At 39.4% G+C, this 22,215-nt stretch overlaps 1 protein-coding gene across 3 annotated transcripts in view; it reads right to left on the reverse strand.

The window, feature by feature from the left end:
- The window catches only part of LOC124855775, a 64,043-nt gene extending 42,555 nt beyond the window's left edge, over positions 1 to 21,488 (reverse strand). For all 3 annotated transcript variants that reach the window (XM_047346103.1, XM_047345884.1, XM_047346032.1), the window contains exon 1: positions 21,160 to 21,488. The gene's annotated coding sequence lies outside the window, so the exon portion shown is untranslated. The remainder of the gene's footprint in view (positions 1 to 21,159) is intronic.
- Between the last annotated feature and the right edge of the window lie 727 nt (positions 21,489 to 22,215).

Below are 22,215 nucleotides of genomic sequence, written 5' to 3' on the forward strand. Positions count from 1 at the left end.
TCTCAATTATTGTTTGGTAAAGTTTAATAACCAAACCTTGGAATGGAATCAAAGTCAGAAGCTGTGAATTACTAAAACCATCTTAATTAAGTGAGCTGCTAATATCACATGGTGCAACTAATATACTGTATATGTCCAGGAACATCTGTGCTTTCCAATCATAGTTTTAATGTAATTCCTGTAGATTTAGCAGATTCTTTTTTACAAACAAACTTTATGTTTGTAACTGGTAATCAGCATTTATCCACAATGAAGTGTTTTCAAGCATTAACTGCACACTTAAGGTCATGCCACAGCATCTTAATTGGATTTAGGTCCAGACTTTGACTGGGCCACTTCAAACCTCCATTAAGTTTTAATTTTGTTTTTCTTAACCATTCAGAGGTGGACTTGGCTGTGTGCTTTATGATCATTGCTCTGCTGCATAACCCAAACACTTAAGCAGTTTCCTACAGGATTTTGTGGTAGTGAGCAGAATTGATGGTTCCTTCATTTTTGGCAAGTCATCCAGCAGTAAAGCAGCCCTAGATCACAATACCACCACCATGTTGGACTTAAGGTATGATGCTCTTTTTCTGAAATGTGGTGTTTTATCCCAGATATAACAAGATATACACTTTCCACAATATTCCAATTTGTCTACTCAGTCCACAGAATATTTCCCCAAAGTATCTGGGATCACCAAGATGTTTTTTGGCAAATGTGATGCAGGCCTTTGTATTTTCTTGGCCAGGAGTTTTTGTCTTGGAACTCTCCCATGGATGCAATTGCCTAGTTTCTTTCTTATTGTTGAATCCAGGTCTATTGTTCAGTGGGCTTTTATGGACTAAATTGATCATGTCCCTGTTCATGGTGTTCAAAGTAAATAATTGAAAGGAATAAATCATAAAGTCTACACTCATTCAACATGGGTCATTTTCAAAGTAAACCTCAGAAACACTGACCTCTGCGGGACACAGCAACTGGGCTCAGCCTAGAGTTTGAGTCAAGTTTAAATCGTTTCAATACAGGTTCAACCAATCCTACATCTTAAAGCTACCGAAACAGCAACAGCACTATCAATCAATTTATTGTCTTTGCCTGCTGGGTCTTACCAGGGTTGCACAGGGGAACACAGTAACAAACAGAATAGAATATTTTTGAATGGCGGGATGTGGAGACAACACCCAGGGTAAAACCCACACATGCACAGGGAAAACATGCAAACTCCATGTATCCCATGGGTGAGCTTTATACCAGAAAAGAAACTGCACCACCATGCAACCCAAACCAACTCTATAGCTTCAATAAGAAAGTGAAAATACATAAAAGACAATGGCTGAGGCAGAACAGTGTGTGGATTTATTCCCATACCATAATGATTACACAGCACACCAAATGCTGGGTTTATTGGCAGACATTCACTTAGCCACAGACGGTTAGACAGTAGAGTGTAAAGGCCAAGGTTCAGAGTTAAGTTCGCAGCTGCTGAGTGCTGCCCCTGGAGCCAATTTAGCACCCCTGACACCATATGGAGCTCAAGAAAAGTCTTGAGCAAACAGACTGCATAAACATTGCCTTTAGACAGAGACATTATGTCAACATATGCACATACACATTGTACATGCAAACCCAAACAAACAGTAGAGACAGGGAAGATGGTTTTATGTGTGAATAAATACACACACAACAGCGTTTACATAAATTAAGCATTCTCTGCATTTTCTTACTGACAAAGCCCCCCCAAAAAATCATGCATATACTAGACCAACAGAAAACTCTTTAATATAGGTGCTCTTACACATGTCAACACTTCCATGCAACCATTTACGGCAGCACACCCACCCTATATGCAATGCTCACAAACATATAAACATCTCAGGTTAAGGCATTTACGTAAAAAACAGGTAATACCGCTCATATGCAGACGGACTTAATACACAGAGATCCGACACACTTATGCGCTTTAATCTTTGGGGCAAACGGTATTGAATGATTTATTCTGAACCATTCCCTGCGGGGTCTTAGAGGATCGAGCCGTGCTCAACGTGATCATACCACTCACTTTCTGTGTCAGCAAATTACAATCCACCCCCCTAGCTGAAATTTGGCTGGCCGCACACATGTGATTGCAAGCAGCCTAATGAAGGACAGAGTGAGAGATGTATGTTGACTTATGAGGAGAGAAGGCGTGACATAGGAAGAACAAACTTGCACTGTGATGAGTGTATACTGTAAGTCAGCACCCTGTCTGCTGAACACCCCCCCCGTGGTTTAGGGTGAGTCACTCTCTGCACTTGCAAGCATGCATCCATTCTGAAATGGCTCGACACGAACAATGTAGTTTGTGCTACACTGACTTGTATTCATAAACTTTTTCATATTTGGTCACACTGCAACAATAAACCTAAATATCTTTTGATGGGATTATACTTTACTGCATTTGGATTCAGCCCCCTTGAGACAATATTGGGTTAGAACCACCTTTAGCTGCAATTACAGCAGCAAGTCTTCTGGGGTGTGTCTTTACCAGCTTTGAACATCTACAGACTAGAACTATAGCATATTCTTTTTTGCAAAATAGCTCAAACTCATGCAGATTGGAATTTTGTCTCTGTGAAGAGCATTTTTTAAATCTTGCCACAGATTATTGGCTGGATTTACGTCAGGACTTTGACTGGGTCATTCTAACATGTGCACAAGCCTTGATCTAATCCTTTCTATTGTAGCACTGGTTGAATGTTCAGGATCAATCTTCAATCTTCATCTCAGGCTCAGGTATTTTGGAGCCTCTAACAGGTTTTCTGCAATGATTGTCCAGTATTTAGCTACATCCATCTTCCCTTCAACTCTGACTAGCTTCCCTGTTTCTGCTGAAGAAAAGCACTCCCAGAGCATGATGCTGCCACCACCAAGTTTTAATATGGTGATGGTGTGTTCAGGGTTATGTGCAGTGATAGTTTTCTGCCATATGTGGCTTTTTGCCATATGTGGCTTTTAGCCCAAAAAGATTTATTTTGGTCTCATCTGATCAGAGTACCTTCTTCCACATGTTTACCATGTGCCCTACATGGCTTGTGGCAAACTTTAAATAGGTATAAGAGTAAAAGGGGCTGAATACAAATGCCTGCCACATTTTTCAGATTTTTATTTGAAATAAATATTGATAATATATTCTTATCCTCCCGCATGTACAATAAGGCAGTGGTTAATGTTGATTTATCACATAACATATAACTTAAATACTTTTTTTGACGTTTGTGGTTGGCACTGTAAGTTTGTTTTCGGGTGCTGCACATTTTATCAAAACCTAGTGAAAGCAAAACAGACATCAAATGTTTAGCAAAAATGGAGCTCTGACACAACACAGTCAAAGCGCGACACACCCTCAACCGTCACACTACCATCTCCCATTCACTTCCTTGTTCTTAGTATTATCCAGATAGCTGTGTCTAATTTCACAGGATGCTCCATTTCCATTTGAAAGGTGGTTAGTGCCCATTGAGCAACGTTATCGTGGCTGTGCAGACACAGAGAGCCTCCGCTGCTCCTCCCCAGCTGAAGACGGAGAAGCCATCGATTTGATTCAGTCTTAAAAGCCAGGTCAGCCTCGACAATGGCGGCTTATGGAAAAACCATTACCCCTGGTGAATTCTGAATCGTTAACCTACATACATGTTTCCCCATCACTCTCCTGCCTTCTCTGACTATCCTACATAACGACACAGATGGAGAAAGCTCTGTGGGCTGCTTGTCAATGGACTCTGAAGGCTCCTCTTGGTGAGTCACGCTGCCTTTCTTTACACTCCTTGTCCAAGGCCACCTATCATACACCTCCACTCCTGCACAGCTGCTGACAAGTTACTACACTTTCTCATCCACTCACAACCTCAACATCTGCAGCAAAGTCACAGATAACAAATCTCATCCAGCTGAAGCACTTGTTGCTACAGTAAAAATGACATTACCTGCAGCTTCTTAGAACTGTAACCCATTAGTTGGGATATCATTATGTCTTGTCAGATGTCTTTGTCAGTAAAGTTAAGAATGAAATATTTCAGTTAGGGCAACTTATGTTTGCTCATTATATCTCTACATATTTGATCAAACAGAGTCACCAAGAAAGATGAGATAATCCTTACGTTTACTCCATATGAACCCAAAGGCAAGAACACAGACAAACCACAGCTCCAGTATCATTAATGTCTGCTTTTTGTTAATATTAATGTTTCTCAGTTAACTAAAGTGATAGCACAGAAAAAAGGTGGAACATCATGTTTCAATTGTTCAACGCCCACAAGGTATGTAGCTTAATTAATCAATTATTAATTATTTGCTTGAAATGACATCACCTAAATGTAAACATAACTAGTAGGAAGAACAAAACAAGCGATGCAAACCTAGCTGCCTTTATTCAAACAACTCCTTATAAACAATTCAGATCAAATCAAAGCCATAACAAATGCCACAAGTCTTTACTCCTAAAATTTTAAATACATAGGAAGGCAATGTGGAAGCATTATTTTCCTAGTGTCGTCTAATGACAATGAAACTGCTACCAACTGCACTATTGCCTTGCAGTAAGAAGGTTCTGGGTTCGACTCCCAGCCGGGCGTCTTTCTGCATGGAGTTTGCATGTTCAATGTCCAGTGCATGTGTGTGTTCTCTCCGGGTACTCCGGTTTCCCCCAACAGTCCAAAGACATGCCTGTTAGGTTAATTGGTCTCTCTAAATTGCCCTTAGGTGTGTGAATGAGTGTGTGCATGGCTGTTTGTGTGTTTTCCTGAATGGACTGGTGACCTGTCCAGGGTATACCCCACGTCTTGCACATAGAATGCTGGAGATAGGCACCAGCTTCCCCACGACCCACTATGGAAGAAGCGGTATAGAAAATGACTGACTGACTGACTGACTGAATAAAAAAACAACTGAAAATAACTTCAAATTCAGTGTGAAATGAATGTGATTGTTGCGCACCATTGAACTCCGGCTGGTCTATCAGCCAATTGAGCAACTTTTTGGTTTGTGTCGGTGTACTAATTAATGGTATATGAACTTATAAACACTTAGGGCCTGATCTTCAAAGATCCCAAATAACGGGTGCTAATTTGTGTGTACTATAAAAAAATTACACGTGCAATAAGTGGGCGTGTTGCGTGCGATTTTCAAAGATTTTGCGTGCAAAGGATAACAGGTGTAGACCCCCCAATTTAAATGAGGAAATTGCGTGTGCCACTGGCTGGAACAAGAGGAAAAGCAAACAGATACTCTGCTGTGTTGCTAGAAATATGCAGGGATTGATTCAGTTGCATAAATGATCCAGTTGCTGATTTTTTTCCTTCTGTTCCGTTCAGCCTGTGCTTTTCTGGACTGTTGCAGTTAGTTAACTTTTGTTGTGCTACTCACAGCAGGTTTGTCATCTGCCATGATTAAATAATTTCTCCTATCTTGCTCGATGTAACTCACAACAAATTGGCCAATCGATATTAACAATATAAAAGACAAGTATGTCTGTTAATTAATTTGTCTCCCTTGATCTTTTAATTCTTTTTCGGAGACTCACTGGGTTCTGTTGTTTTTTGGAAGTATATTTTTGAATAGTTTGGAGATTATCATAAACAGCCACAATATTTAAGTCTGAACCTAATATTGGCAACATAAAAATAGGATTCTTGTAGGAGTTGGCAATCTGTATGTTCTAGCTTAGCTAATTTTAAAACATAGCATCACATAACTGTCCTGCAAAAAAAGTTAAATCGAACATTTATTTATGTAAAAATAAATTAATCATCCAATGATTTTACTAAATTTGCTTTGTTTGTTTAGCCAACATTTTAACGATATGCAACATATTTGATTGTTTAAATTATTTTTTGGTGACACAAAATAATTTTTAACTGCATAAACAAAACCCTCCCCCTGGCATATGTTTCCATTTAAACAACGTAATCAAACTGATTCAGCTCCGATTGCCCTGCAATGACATAACGTTACTGTCAATAATGCAATGTGTTTAGTTTAGTGACAAGGTTAAAGCATACACTGTCTTTGTCACCACATGGAAAAGCTGCCTTAAAATGGTGATTTTTCACCTGTTAAGAAGTGGTTTTAGCATCCAGTTTGCAAATGAAGGATTTAATCTGCCTTATAATGTCTTTAGTTCTTTCCTATTAATTATATTATTAACATCAAAGCACAGTGGGTCTTTTGCATGATGTGTGATTACAAGCTGTGCTCGCTTGATCAGCTATGTGCGCATTTTGCCATGATCAGGTTTGTGCTCGTTCAGCAGATGATCACTGACAGCGATGTTACGCTCGAATGATGTTGAATGAAGTGTTGCAAGGAGTTTTATCATAGGAGAAATGTTGTCGCTTCTGTTTGTGATTGGCTTTAAATCAGACCTTAGATAATCCTACATAGAATCCTCTATGCTCATCTATTTTTAATATTTTTTGCATTTCAAACGTGCAAAATCCACTCGCAAAATTGCACTCGCAAACCATTTCAGGCTTTGAAAATCACATGGTAAGGGTGGTAAGGGATGACATTTTCATATCCTCCTGCATGGAATTTGCACGTTTGGGTCATTATTTACCATTCAATATACAGATACATCTCAAAACATGAGAATATATCATAAAAAAGTTCAAAGTATTTTTTTGTCACTTGTGATTATAGCTTACAGATAATAAAAACACAAAATTCACAAGCTCATAAAATTTGAATATTACATAATAAGAATAAAAATAGGATATTTTAAACAGAAATGTCAGACTTAGACTTACTTGTTTGGGCTTCCTTTTGCATGAGTTACTGCATCAATTCAGTGTGGCATGGAGACGATCAGCCTGTGGTTTTGCTGAGGTGTAATGGAAGCCCAGGTTGCTTTGATAGCGGCTTTTGTGTCATCTACATTGTTGGGTCTGGTATTTCTCATTTTACCTTTGGCAGTGTGGGCAGGTACGAAGTCCTGGTGTAAAATGAAATCCCAAAAGCTTGTCAGCAGAAGGAAGACTGAAGTCCTCGAAACCTTCCTAGTAGATGGCTGTGTGACTGTGGACTTCAGAAAACACAGTGGACCATCACCAGCAGATGACATGACATCCCAATTCATCCCTGACTGTGGAGGCTTCACACTTGACTTCAAGCAACGAGGATTCTCTGCCCATCAACTCTTCATCCAGATTCTGGGACCTTGATTTCCAAATGAAATGCAAACCATAATTGCATCTGAAAGAAGGACTTTAGACCACTGAGCAATAGCCCAGTTCTTTTTCTCCTTAGCCCAGGTATGACACTTGTGACACTGTCTCTGTTTCAGGATTGGCTTCACATGAGGAATGCAACATTTGTAGCCCATATGTGGGATTTATCTGTGTGTAGTGGCTCTTTATGCGCTGACTCCAGCCTCAGTCCACTCCTTGTACAGCACTCGGTGAACAACCAGCTTTTCAAGAAATTATCTTCTGGGTCATCTGTCAAGTTAGCAGTCTTCCCCATGATTGTGTAGGCCATAAAGTGGTCATTACATAACATTTCATACAGTACAAATGCTGTTTTAAATTGGTGCTATGTAATATTCACATTCTTGGAGACACTGGGTTTTGGGTTTTCATTATCAGTAAGCCAGAGTCATCACAATTACAAGAAATAAAGGCTTGAAATATTTCACTCTATGTGTGATGAATCAGTATAATATTTGAATTTCCCTTTCTGAAATAAGTGACAAGAAATACAGAACTTTTCTTACATGTTTTTGAGATGTACCCATATCTGTTATTGTCAGTCAGTCAGTCATTTTCTACCGCTTATTCCATAGTGGGTCGCGGGGAAGCTGGTGCCTATCTCCAACAAGTCTATGGGCGACAGGCGGGGTACACAGGCTGTTATTGTCAAAAAGGGATCTTATTAAAAGAAAAGGAATTCTGTTTCCTAACTCAAGAAGTTATATTGTTTTGTTTGTCACATGAGCCACCTGTGCTGGCGGGCCAACAAATTGTTTCAAGAGCCACAAGTGGCCACTAGACCATATTTTGGACATCTCTGTTCTGCAGAGTAGTGAAAATATAAGTTAGTAAATGCTAATGCATTTTCTGTAAACACTCTACTAAAAGTGCACCACATACAGGCAGATGCCTTTTAAAAAGTTGATCCTTTATTGGCTTATTATAGAAGCCATTGATCACAGTCACACACAAAAAAAAAAAAATAAGCAGGAGTTTGCATGCTCTCCCTGTGCCTTCATAGACTCTTTCCAACATGACTGTCAGGATTATTGGTCCAAATTGCCCTTAGGTATGAATGTGTGTGCATGGCTGCCCTGTGATTGACTGGGAACCTGACCAATGACTGCTAGAGATGGCCCCTCCCCCACGACCACGAACAAGCAGGTATAGACGATGGAAGGATTGATGTTGGTCTTGAGATTGACTTGTGACATGTCCATGGTGTACTTCACCTCAGTAAAAGCTATGATAGGCTAAAACCTAAGACGAAAGGTAGCTATGAGGTATTAAGAATACACAAAAAATTGATAATTGATAGATAGTAGTAACTCTGTCAAAATGATTTGTGTATCTTTGACGTCTGACTTGGCAATTTTGACCGATTATCAATTATTTATTCTTTTAACACATAAAAAAGAAAAAAAATATTACAGGTTCTTTGTTAGAAGTAGCTTTATACCTAAAAAAAGGAAGGGATTAAAAGATCAAAGTACATGTTTGGGACGTCTTAGTTTTGATGTATTTAATGAATTGAAAAAGTCAGATTCTTCAGTATGATAAGCAAGTTCCAGTTAAAAAAATAATCAAAGGTAAATTGTCTAACTGGATAAATGGCTGCATTTCTATAAATTCAATTTGATGTTATAGAGATTGACCCTCTCTGATTATGTTTTCAGGTGACTACAAAAATGTTTTTTTTTAATCTGTTTTAAAACCTAAGTTACTTTCTAAATAACATGCCATTGCTCCATCAAAACAAAATCCTGCAAATTCCTCTTCTGATAGCATAAATTGTACTTCTCAAAGGCTTATTTCTGTAGTGTCTACAATTCTTGCCACTGAGGGCAAAAATGTCAAACTGAAAGTACTCAAGGGGTAACAAAAACTGAATTGCTATTTTTATTGAAATTGCAAAAAACTACTTTATGTAATTTTGTTTTCATGTTTACCTGTTTAACAATAAACTAAACCTACAACATTTAAATGAAACAAGCAAATTGATCTAATTTCTGTAGAAAAAGGGATATGTAAATCACTGCAGATCTGAAACATTTATCAGTAAAAGCAACTGGATGTCTGTAGTCCTATATATTATCAATGTAATTATTCTTGAATTGTGTTTGAGCACCACACAAAATCGTTCCAAGGGTTGCAAAAGGCCCCTGGGCTACACTTTGTACAACTCTGGCTTACACAACATTAGTCTCATTTAAAAAGGAATCCTTTATGTAATTAGGTTGATCAAACACAAAATCATAAATCATATTTTAAAGACATTGGTTTTTAGCATGGAGGGAGTTAATGAAAGAAATATTGATTTCAGACTGTCTGATCCGCTGGCCTTGCAGGTTTCATGATTTGCATGTTTTCCAGTGTCAGTTGAGTTTTTAAAGTTCGGGGGGTGGGGGGCTGCTAATTTAGTTATAGCACAGTTTGGTTAATTGGGTTTGCAAAGATTTCACAACAGTGACCAAGCTGACAGACTCAGCTCGCTATTGATCAGAGTAGGCCGAGTATGTGTTTTGTGAGGGTGTTTTCATTAAACAAGTGAAAGCAAATAGTGTAAAAAAAAAAAAAACAAGCTGTGCCTATATGCACATATATGTTGGCCTACACAGGGACTCTGAATCAGCTCAGCGAAGACAGAGGTGTGCAGATTGCCCATCAAATCAAGGGCAAAAAGTGATTGTGGCTTTTACAAAAACACCAATCTGCTTTCATGAGTGCACATGAAAAGAAGGAAAGGGTGCAAGAAGAAAAGTAGACAGAAGTCTCTTGGGACTGCAGCTCTCTTTCATGTAGAGGTGAATACATAAAGAACAAAAAATCAAAAATAGCCTAAAAATAGCCCCTCGCTCACTAGTATTCTTGTACAAAAGTAGAGGATGCTGCAAGTTTTTCTTACACAGTATCTGTCCTCATATGTATAGTATGAATATGTGACAGCATATATATGCTAATGTTTGCATGAGATGCACAAAAATATAAATGAACTACATACTGTGTTCAACAACGCAATGTGGAAAAGCAGTTGTCAGTAAAATGGTTGTTATCTTCAGCCATCTGATGTGCAGCTTGCTTCAGCAGCTATACCCCATTATCAGATGGTGGCTTTGAACAACCTGAAAGGTGTTGGGTGGGGGCTTACACAGCTCCAAAGCTAGACATTTTCAAGGTTTTCAGAGACCGAGCACTCTCAACTCCGGTTGTGTCACCTCACTTCCTTGCTCAACACATTCTGCTGTCTCTTAAAATAGCTCGGGGTTTCTCTGACACCAGGCTCTTGACTTGACACAAAGATACATGGAGAGGATGGGTGCAGAAGGAGAGAGATCGAAAAATAAGAACTATATGTCAGTGCACACAAACCACAACATGCACACAAATCAGCTGCAAGATGTGCAGAAGATTGGTGATGAGTATTCAAACCTTTCTCACATTTTGTCACATTGTAACCACACACTTAATGTATGTTATTGGGATTTTATGTGATAGACCAACACAAAGTGGCAGATTATAAAGCAGAAGAAAAATAATTAACTGTTTTCAATATTTTTTACAAATAAAATACTGAAGTGTAGAATGTGTTTGTATTCAACCCATTTTACTCTGGTACCGCAATATAAAATCCAGCCAACTGCTAATTAGTGAATTAAGTCCACCTGAGTGTAATTTAACCTCAGGACAAATAGAACTCTTCTCCAAAGGCTTCAGAGGTTTGTTAGAGAACATTAGTAAACAAACAGGATCATAAAGACCAAGGAACACAAAAGACAGGTGGTGGTGAAGTTTAAAGCAGGGTTAGGTTATAAAATGACATACATCATGTGAAAATGAAAAGAGTATGGCACAACAAACGTGTGGATGAAGGCGCTCTGTGCTCTGAGACAAAAATTAAACCTTTCGGCCTCAATGCAAAACCCTATGTGTGGCGCACTGCACTGAACACACCATTCCCAGAGTTAAACATGGTGGTGGCAGCATCATGCTGTGGGGATGTCCTTCTTTCGCAGAATAGGGAAGCTGGTCAGAGTTGATAGCAGGATAGATGGAGCTAAACACCGAGCAATCCGGGTATAAAATCTGCTAGAAGCTGCAAAAGACTGCAAAAGAGGAGGAATGTTCACCTTCCAACAGGACAATGAGTCTAAACATACAGTCAGACCTAAAATTTATTTGTTAGAATTGACCAGTCAAAATCTAGACCTAACTCCAATTGAGAATTTGTGGCAAGACTTAATAATTCCTGTTCAAAGATTTCAATTATTCTTTAAAGCTGAATGCAGCCTCTGGAGTGGAGTTCAGATGATGTGATCACTCTTTCCATGAACTCCTCTTATTAAGGAGCACCACTAAAAGCCAGAGGATTCACTTACTAAACCAATCAATATGGGATCTGCCTTGCTGTCATCCCCTGAGGCCTCAGCTCCACCCTTCATTATTTATCTTACTTTCTCTGTCCCCACAACCTCTCTCATACATGGCAAGCGGAGGTGGATACTTTTTTGCGAGTATTCTTTGATTATACAAGGCCAAGACGGATCTTATACCAAACGTCTCACACTCTAAGGGACCTCAGGTGGTGAAACAGGTGAGATGAGTCCTCTGAGAGTGCAGAGTAGAGGAGTGAACTACGTGATAATGAATAAATAAAGGGAGCATTCAGCATGACTGCCCCACTGTCATCTTTGAGTGCAGAAGCTGATCCTGCATCAGCAACATCTATGTGACTCTCAGAGGAATCAATAAACAGTTACAGTTGCAAAGGTGAACTCGACAACCAGCTTCTGCACCTTTCAGAGGAAGATAATCTTATGCATGCATAATTTCTTAGACAAAAAGCTCCAAAATGTGTAGAAACCCAACAATATGATATCATGTGATATTAATTTATTTTCAGAACGTGTCCCAAATTAATCTTGCATCATAGCACTTTTGTTTACAAACATACATACGTTAAACATACACAAACATAACCAAATGGATTCATTCCATGGTTAGGTTATCGATTTTCAACTTGTTGACCTATGATCCCAGAGCACTATATGTTAATATATATGTTTGCAATTATTTCACAAAAATACCCACCAGCCATCTTGGAGAACAAATAATGGGCGTAATCACTTTGATTGCTGTCATCACTGAAGCACACAACCTGTTTAGGTCTAGTTGGATAAGAAATGCATCTTTTTTTAGTGAACCTTTAGTTAACTAGTATAAGGTCCCATTGAGAATAAAAACCTTCTTTTCAAGGTCCTGAAAACGTTCTTTGTGCAGACATCAGTGGCCTACACAAAGGAAACCCTATTAATCGCAGGGTAAGACTTTCACTTCACTTTTACTAGCCTTTATTTGACTACTGGCAATGCTACTGGTCACTAGCTTTTAATTTGAAAACCTACACGGCAGTAGGCCTAAATTCAACATATTTCCAGCCTACCTAAAATGATAAAATTGACACTGTCCATTGTTACAGTCTAGAAATGTGTGTGGGCTACGACAATACTTTCAAAAATAGAAGATAACTCCCATTTGAGATTTATTGTTAGGCTTAGACCTAGATCCAACCTAAGCACCAGCTTGGTGATCTCCACAAATAAATTACCCAATCTTCTTTTAGAAAACATATGACAGTAACAGTAACAAAGAATGACCCAATATGAAATAATATGGGGAAGACGTGGACATGGTGTACAGTTGAGTTACGTAAATGCACCCATGCTATTTTTGAACAATCACAACATCTCAGGAGCTGTTGTGGTGCTGAACAAACATTCCTACTTGGAGCTATGAACAGTTACAGTGCAATTTGAACAAGATGAATAACATGTATTTATTGTTCTAATGACCTACTGTCATCAGTGTCAGTGTTTGATAATTGTGTTTTCCTTTTTTAACTGAATTATTAGATTGCTATATTTTTATGCTATTTTCCTTGATTTTGTCTGAAACCTCTTTCTTGTCTGATATGGAGGACTGTCTGAAATTGTTTTGTTCCAATTGTATAATGACAATAAATTTGAATCTTGATTACTCCTGTTTAATTTCTCATTAAGACCAACAAATTATAACATTTTTCATCTCGTCTCTTTGCCTCTGATTTTTCTTTAAATAAAACTCGTAGTGGCATCATTCCAAGAGCAGTGTCTGGTTATTATTCCATTACCAAGGTACTTCAGAGAGGAAGTTAGCGGACATACTGTTGCAAAAACCTATTAGAAGATCTTTACTATTTTATACTCCTACTCGTCGTCTTCCGCTTATCCAGGGCCGGGTTACGGGGGCAGCAATCTCATCAGGGACACCCAGAGTTCCCTCTCCACAGACACCTCCTCCAGCTCTTCTGCGGGGAGCCCAGGCGTTCCCAGGCCTTCCAGGAGACACAGTTCCTCCAGCGTGTCCTGTGCCATCCCCTGAGCCTCCTCCTGGTGGGATGTGTCACCTCCCAAGGGAGACATCCAGAGGACATTTGAATCCCCAAGCCACCTCAGCTGACTCCTCTCAATCTGGAGGAGCAGGGGCTCTACTCCAAGCCCTCCTGGATGGCCGAGCTCTTCAACCTTTGGGCCACCCTTTGGAGGAAGCTCATTTTAGCCGCTTGTATCCAGGATCTTGTTCTTTCGGTCATGACCCAGAGTTCATGACCATAAGTAAGGATAGGAACATAGACTGTATGGTAAATTGAGAGCTTCGCCTTTCAGCTGAGCTCCTTCTTCACCACAACAGATCGGCACAGTGCGCCCATTACTGCGGCAGCCCCACTGATCTCTCGCTCCATTCTACCCTCACTCTTGAACAAGACCCAGAGATACTCAAACTGATGCAGGAACTTCCCTCCAGCTTGGAGGACAGGCGTCCCTTTTCCGGTCGAGAACCATGGCCTCTGACTTGGATAAGCTGATTCTCTATGGTCTACTATTTTATAAAATTGACCAATGTAAGGGAATGACTGAGCAAATTAAAAAGGTGCAATAACCCGGTTGCATAAGTTTGCAAACCCTTAATCATAATACTTTCCTTAGGAACCTTCTGAGTTATTTTCATCATTAAGCAGTCTTGAGTTCACACCTGCCAATTAAAGTGAATCTGAATAAACTGGAATAAAGATCCACTGTCTAAGTAGGACTTTCCAGACACTCCACATTTCACCCTTTAACTTAAAGCCACAGTTTGCAGAGAGGTGAGAAAGGATCACAAGAATATCATTGTGGAAAGGTATGAGTCATGGCAAGGGTACAAAAAAAATCTACAGCATTATACTATATACCATGGCATGCTGAAACAGTCATCAATAATTGGAAAATATGTAGGGCAGTAGGGACAGTACAAATGATGGATGTTAGACTTCAGATTATATTGGAAAAAGATTTGAAGAAATGTATTTATTTTTACAGGGTCAAATACACTTTTTAGAGACACTTTTGGTATTTACTAAGGCTCTGTATTGGTTTCTGTGTTAATGTTTTATAGTATAAGGCAACACTGAAACACACCTGCAGCCAGCAAGCTATTTTTTTGACTCTTAAATGAGTGCATTAGACTTGTTTTGTGACATGCTTCCTTGTCTTGAAGCAAGAACATACTGCATTTTTTTTCCTTTTTTAGGAGAAGGCGAATGTGACATAAAGGATAAAAACGAAGCAGCAATTGGGAGGAGCATCCCATCCCTGCTAATGAGATCCCGGAGGTTTGCTCTGATTGTGCAGATTAGACTGGTTTGAGGAGAAACACTTCTCCACCCACAGTGAGTGACAAACTTTGAGTTTAAGTTAGAAAAAGCTGAAAACAAACATTGGCTGAGCTGTGGCTGTGAGGATTTTTCAAGCATGCCCTGAACACTGAGCAAAGCAAATTTAGCCACATAACCATGAGTGACGTGAACAGATTGTCATGGATTCACAGTGCTGAGGTCAAGGCAGGTCAAATATCCTAAGGCTAAAATATACAACATAGATTCTCTTTAAATAAAGACTTTGCACACTATGTCCTGCAGAAGAAAGCAAATGTCAGAAATGATCATCAAGATCTAGCCCAGTAAGAGGAGAAAATGCCCTCAGCTGCGCAGTAAAGTAAAACTTTAAACTAAGAATAAAGCTGATAAAAATGGAGGGTTTTGAGTTTAAGCCTAAACCTGCACAATTTTGGGGAAAACCAGAGGACATACGGGAAATGCCTTCGGAATACCGGCTGACCTTAACCTCACTTTCTGAAAAGTTTAGCTGCAGGAAGGAAATGAAAAGGTAATATATAGCTTCCTCTCCTCTACCAAATGTTCCACACTGCTGGTCAGCTGGCTAATAGAAGGCCCTTACATTTTTCTCTTGTTCACATTAAAGACATATTAGACTATTTGGAAGTATTTCTGGCCATGAGAAACATGGGCCACCCATCAGTTCTTAAGGTACTGAGTTGTATGGACGCTAAGCAGCTGTGCTCCGAACGGCTATATGAGCAGATAGTCCGACTAATTAACCATCTGACATCAGTATGTCATACTCCCAGAATCACTCTATAAAAAGCAGAAAAAGGTCTTAAATTCAGCGTAGCAAGTAAATATAGTGGATTTTTAAACCAATTATGTTTGCTTAAATATATGTATAAAAACCAAATAAACATTCAAAAAAGTAGTATAGATATCATTTTTAAAAGTGCAATAATTCATATGTAGAATTATTACAGCAGCAGAATAATTGTTTCATTTCCTGTTTTTTAATAAGCAGAATTACATCATAGTATACGTTTTTTAAAATTGTTGTGTTACTATGAAACTGTGGCATGTGTTTTCAAGGTTGTCATAGAGTTAGACTCTCATACTCATCCCTATACAAAAAGGAAGCCTATGTGAGAAAGTCTGTTTCATGACGAGACATGTCTAGACACTCACTCATTCTAAAACACTTTTCAAACATCAGTTCCAACAGGCTAATAAATCCAAATGAACTCGTGACACTAGTTTAGTTATGGTTATGAAACATGGCAACAGCATTCTGCCTAAACGCAAACAATCCCCCAATATACAATAGCTGCATATGTTTTAAGAGCTAAAACAACCTGAAGAGCACCAGTAGGGTTTATATACCAGCTGCTGGTTCAAGCTTCAATAGAGGGGAATCTAACCTCTCAGGCCCCACGACAGGCAGCTAAATGGAAGCAGAACATGTGCAGCATCATCTGTGCTACCGCTACAGCAACACGGTTCTGAGGTAGCATTATTTAATCTCTCTGCTTTACGAATGCATTGCAAATTAAGAAAAAAAAAAGGGGAGGGGGGGTGGAGATAACAGCATAACTATGTAAATTATTGCTTCCTCTGTGCTTTATTTACTCAACTTGTCACCTCGCTTCTGTATGGAGTTGTGTTTAGTGTTGCTTGTTGAAATGCAGCTCAGACACCAATCAATAGTTATAAATTACAGTGCTTCTGCTTTTATGGCAACGGATTGCCAATCTGAGCCTGAAATATATTTAGCTCAGATTGAGGCAGATACTGAACTGCCAAAGAGCTCGACAATTAGAAAGAAGAATACAAAACTCAACAGCTGTTACAGTGAAAAGCTTGAGTTTTTACATGTTTAACAAACAAGAACAATCCTTTTTTTATGTTTCCTCCTTGTTGCTTAGTACACAGAAATAAATAACGCGGAGTATTTTAAGAAAACTGAGAATTGCAGTCTTCCGCCCTTTGGTTACAGATCCATGGCACTAATCTTGGGTGGCAGGCCAGTTTGAAGCTCTGTACTCCCAAGTCCGGGCCAGGGCACATCTGTCCGGCTGACTGGCCAATCTACATCGCCCTGTGGTCTCTGAGCTATCACACACACACAAACAGAAAGCTGACACATACACAAGAATGTGCACGTACATACTGTGAGGATTCACGGACCATTGACTCTGTGATCTGTGAAGCTCACATCACAATTTTGTACCTTTTACAAAGAACCAAAGGCCACGGAATTTTGCTGACATTTTCAGAATCCTCAATGTGCTCAATGTGTACTCTTCTCTATGTTTGGCAGCAGGAAGACAGTTTGGAGGTTATATTTTATTTAAAGACAGAATGACGTGAGAGTAAATGAAACTGGCAATCTGTATGCAGCAGAAGTGTGAGCAGAAGGCTTCAATGGCGTTTTGGCTACATTAGATCTGAGTATGAAGTGAGGACAGGATGATTGTGCGCAGGGTGGGTATTATCAAAGTGTAGGAGAGAGCTTCTTTGAAAGAAAAGGTGCCTCCAAAGGCAGAAATGGCTGTTTCATTCTCAGTTTCTGATTGGCTCACAGCCATTTTGTGAAGCCATGTTTCAAGAAACATAATATTTTTGAAGTTTTTTTAAATCCAAAGATGAAAGAGTTTGAAAAGGTCTTGTTGGGCAACATGGAGTAGTGGAAAGGTGCAGACGCAAATTACATTTGAACAACCAAAGTAGCAACTGAAACCCCTATGAGACATAGATTCTTCTTTGTGCTTTTTTTCTTCTTGATCTGCGCAATACTGTCTCCAACCAATCCATTGCAACTGCATGACTTTGTTTGGTCTGGTCTGAAACAATTTCAGTTTGAAAGCAAACCAGGCCAACTGAAGGTTTGGATTTTCTCACTTTTACCGATGCCTGGACGGATCCCTGGACCCGACCAGCAGAGTGAAAGCTAGGTAGAGAGGTGCCCCTTCTTTACATTATGTTGGCTATTTAAAACAATTCAAACTGCAAATGTTTATATGCACATACAACACTATATTAGCAAATAGCAACTGTTTGTTACTCAACAAATGGTTGCAAGGTTTGTCACTATTTTCTGATCTGAGCAACTTAAGTGTTACGACACAAAGTTACAGTGGTTAAGGTCGCCCAGCTGTCAGCATAAACCTTCAATAACACAAACTTAACTGTTTCCAGCGCATGTGTAGACAGTATTATGTCTGCAAATATAATATTGTTTCCAACACATAAATATTTTAGTTTCAGTCGCTTTAAATTGCTATTATCAGCAAAAACTGGTTTTGATTAGCTAGTTGTTATGTGGCTTTTAGAGCTGAAGCAACATGTGCAGAGTTTGCCGTGGGACTCAGAAGTGAACCTTGTTATCTGCAGTACAGTTTCATGGAGCACAGCAAAAACAGTTTAAAATAACAAGTGGATAATGGTTATGATTTATTTGCAAAGCTACAGGGCTGTTAGTCAGGATGATGCATGTGTCTGGTTTTAAAGCATCATCATGCATCATCATAACAGTTTGGAGCCTGCTTAGATTTGCTAAGCAGCTCCAAACTGTTGTTGCGTGGCACACGCAACTCAAATGAACAGGTTTAGTTGGTTCCAGCGGCTGCCGGCTGGAGCCTATCTGTGTGGCGTTTGCATGTTGTCCCTGTGCCTGCAGGGCTTTTCTCCAGCTGCTCCCACAGTTTTAAACAAACATGTAAGGTTAATTGGTGGTTCTAAATTAAAGTTTGGTGTGAGCGACTCTCTATGTTGGCTACGCAATGCATTGTCTACTGACATAAGCTCCATCTGCCCACAAACCTGAACATCTTTAGGCCGATACAGAAAGAGTGAATGAATTACCTATTTACTTTTGCAATAATTTTACCTTAACTTAGTTTTTTAGATCTAAGTCTCACATGTGCCCAGAGGGTTGCTGTTGGCTTTGCAAGTCAGTCCATTTCTAACAGAGACTCATCAGATCTGGAGTTGGTCAGTGCTTAGAAGGTTTACGCTTGGAGATGAATAGTTGAAGCCATTAAACCCCAGCATGGGAAGTGACGGTAAACAGGGAAGGAGACAGGGACGGAAAACACTTTTGTTAGTTTAAACCTAATGTTTTATACAAGTGAATGGAAACAATCCTAGCAAATAAAAAAACAATTCTGGTCAACACAATCTGAATAATAAACTGAATCTGACCGCACTGTTTGATAGTTAAGATTAATTGGAATGTATGTACTCGACTTGAATTCTGTATTCGATTGAACTGACTTTGTAAAGTGCCTTGAGACGACATGTGTTGTGAAATGGTGCTATATAAATATAACTGGATTGAATTGAATTAATCGTGATAAATCGATTATTAAAAATAAACATCAACTAATTTAGTAGTAATTGAATAATTGTTAACTGGTGTATACAGACTCTAAAAAATGCAATTTGCTGATATAACAACCCACTCAGAGTAATATTTAAGCCAAAACTGTACAAAAAATATATATATTTTCCATTTAATATGAAAAACCTTTTTCATCTGTAAATGTACTCTTCAACTGGGATAATGTTAGCATCACTTTGTTTAAATTCTGTAAAAAATCTCCTAATAAGCACTTTTTGCTGTCCGATTATTAATTGGTTAATCAAAAAAATAGTCAGCAGGTTAATCGATCAGCAAAAAAACTTTGAGTTGCAGCCCTGGTCTTTTGCAAGGTACTGTATGTGTTATATGTCACATGACACATCACAGTGAAGGTGCGCAAATTGATTACAGAGCATTTCTGTTAGATGAAGGTTTAAAAAACATAATAGGATGGAAGCTGGATAAGACGTGGAGGAAGAAGAACTCGAGTCCTGTCGCCTTGAGTGCATCAGTAGGAGTTGGTCTGATGAGAACTAACTGCCTGTTTTATCACCCTCAACTGAAGACCTGACTCCATCTTAAAAAGTGGTTCATTGTCCTCGGGTTTTGTGGAGAAAAACCCAGGGTATCCTTCAAGCATGCTTGGCATGCCTGATGTTTACCTACAAAAGGGGAAATATTGTAAAACCCTCTGGAAATATGCAACTGTATAAAGCAGACGGTTTAGTTTTGTCAGTTTGTGGAGAAACTGAGTGCAATGCGTGGGTGGGCAGGCTGCAAACATAATTTCTAAGGACTCAAACAGGACAATCCAAAAGATCCAAATGTTAAGCATCTCTAATCAAAACACAAACATTTATGCCACATCAGATTAATACATTAAGCTTCAGTCTGTAGTACCGGTGCTGAACTTCATCATGTCAGCTGAAAAGCCTCTCCCACCTCGGAGTGTGGTGTAATTCTGAGCATCGCTCCTCAATAAGGCAGGTGAATAGGCCTCAGGGGTGACCCTACTGCTTAAGTCAACACAATGAGTGTAATGAGGTGAGCTACACACACATCTACACAGCAGACGGAGACCCTTGCAGAATAGTAAGTGGATTTTTATTCATCTGCATGCACTGGGCCTTATATTGAAGTTCTTCTCATACCCACATATTTAGCAGAACAGTGTGGATTGCATTTGGACCCTGCATGCATTTCACCAAAAACAGGAAAATATCACCCAGATCCACACTGTAAAAGAATTTAAACCAAATGTTGGTAAAATGGGCGGATTTTTTGGGATAATCCAAAATGTCACACATAAATGTTTAACATAAATTGCAATTTAAAGCTACTATTACTTCTTGAGATGTATGCATCCCTTCTGTGGACATCACAGCCAGAGTTCATAATGAATCTGCCAGGGTGTGAGCAGGACTGGTACCTTCCTCTTATCAGCGCGGACACCAACCCACGCCCTCCGGGCCATCATTGGATTAATGATGAGCGTCTGTGATTGGAGAAGCATCTTACAAAGGCTTTAATAATTAGCCGCTGAGACTGCTGTGTGCAACACATGCTCACTCTAATCAAAACTTTAAAGAGACATGATCGACCCCGCAATCCCCCTGCTGAAGCACACTGCATGGCGTGCAAGCCCGATGATGTGTGCGCGCATCACTGTGGGTTACCGGTGTGCGCACGGGCTGAGCGCACTATATCTTCTAGTGAGCGGCCGCTTTAAACTCGCGGTTAATCTACCGGTGGTGGGCACTTTAAAAAGGCATACTGTCGATTGATCAGACAGGTGGAATCGATGTAATTGGTATTACTGACACGCGATTTAAGCGGACAAGAACCCTTAAACTCTCGTGTTAGAGACTCTGATATTAAGGGATGCTACTCACCCGCACCCGTAGGTGTTAGAGGAGCATCCCGGTCTCTCACGACCAGCTCTTCAGATGAGTTCTCCTGGGACAGCGCGCCTTGATCCTCACTATCATTCTCCGTAACGCTGCTCACAGCCTCCCTTTCCTCTCCTCCTCTGGCATCACGTTAAAAAAAAAAAAAATGAACATAAAATAATGAAACGCTGCATGCCCAGATCGAGATCCGCCTTTAACTGTCGTTTGCAGCCATCCGTCTCTTTACGAGCAGGGCTGAAGTGACAGCGGCGGAGTTCTATTTGAGGGGATGCTGACGCGCAAACGGAGGGGCTCGCCTCCTGCCTCTTTCATCTGGCTCCATCAGCTCTCGGTTAGCCAGCACCATGTGACTTACAGCGCTGTCAAGGTACATCCAGGAGCTCCTTTGATTTCCTGTTGAGACTTTCAAAATAAATACATGGTACGACAGACAATAGTAACGGTTAAGAGAGTTTGTAATCCTACCTGCATCTGCATGTTTTATTTTACTTTTAGGTGTTTTCTTTCATGTATTATTTATTTACAGCAGACGTTTTTTCGAATCCAGTTTATTTTTAATTGCCACATTTAGCTGCTGTGGTTGTTTTATATGCAAACTATCTGAACTCCCAAGAAGTATCAATAAACATTTATAAACAGAAGATAGCTATTTTTTCCAATTAACCTATCAGGAAATAACAACTCTGTAGTTTGGAAATTCTTTATCGTGGGAATTTTAAACTTTTATATCAAAAAAGAGAGAACTGTGTTCAGGGCAAATGAATCCTTATATTAGGCCTTGAACTGCTATTCGATTCAAAATGATTAGATGTGACATGTTATTTATTTTTATTTGTTATATTGTATTTAAATTTGGTAATTAAGGTTCAGCCCACGTCCATTCATGTTTACACTCTCAAATGATTCTGTCACTTTCTCAGGGAAGTGATCTTTATTACTGATTCACCTTGGACATTCTGACTTTTAAAGGAAGTAAAGTGTAGAAGTGAAATAAAAAAATAAGCCATACATCAGAAGTCTTCTCAGAAGACAGTGAAA

The sequence above is a fragment of the Girardinichthys multiradiatus genome, chromosome 1 (genome assembly GCF_021462225.1).
Source record: "Girardinichthys multiradiatus isolate DD_20200921_A chromosome 1, DD_fGirMul_XY1, whole genome shotgun sequence".
Lineage (NCBI taxonomy): Eukaryota > Metazoa > Chordata > Actinopteri > Cyprinodontiformes > Goodeidae > Girardinichthys > Girardinichthys multiradiatus.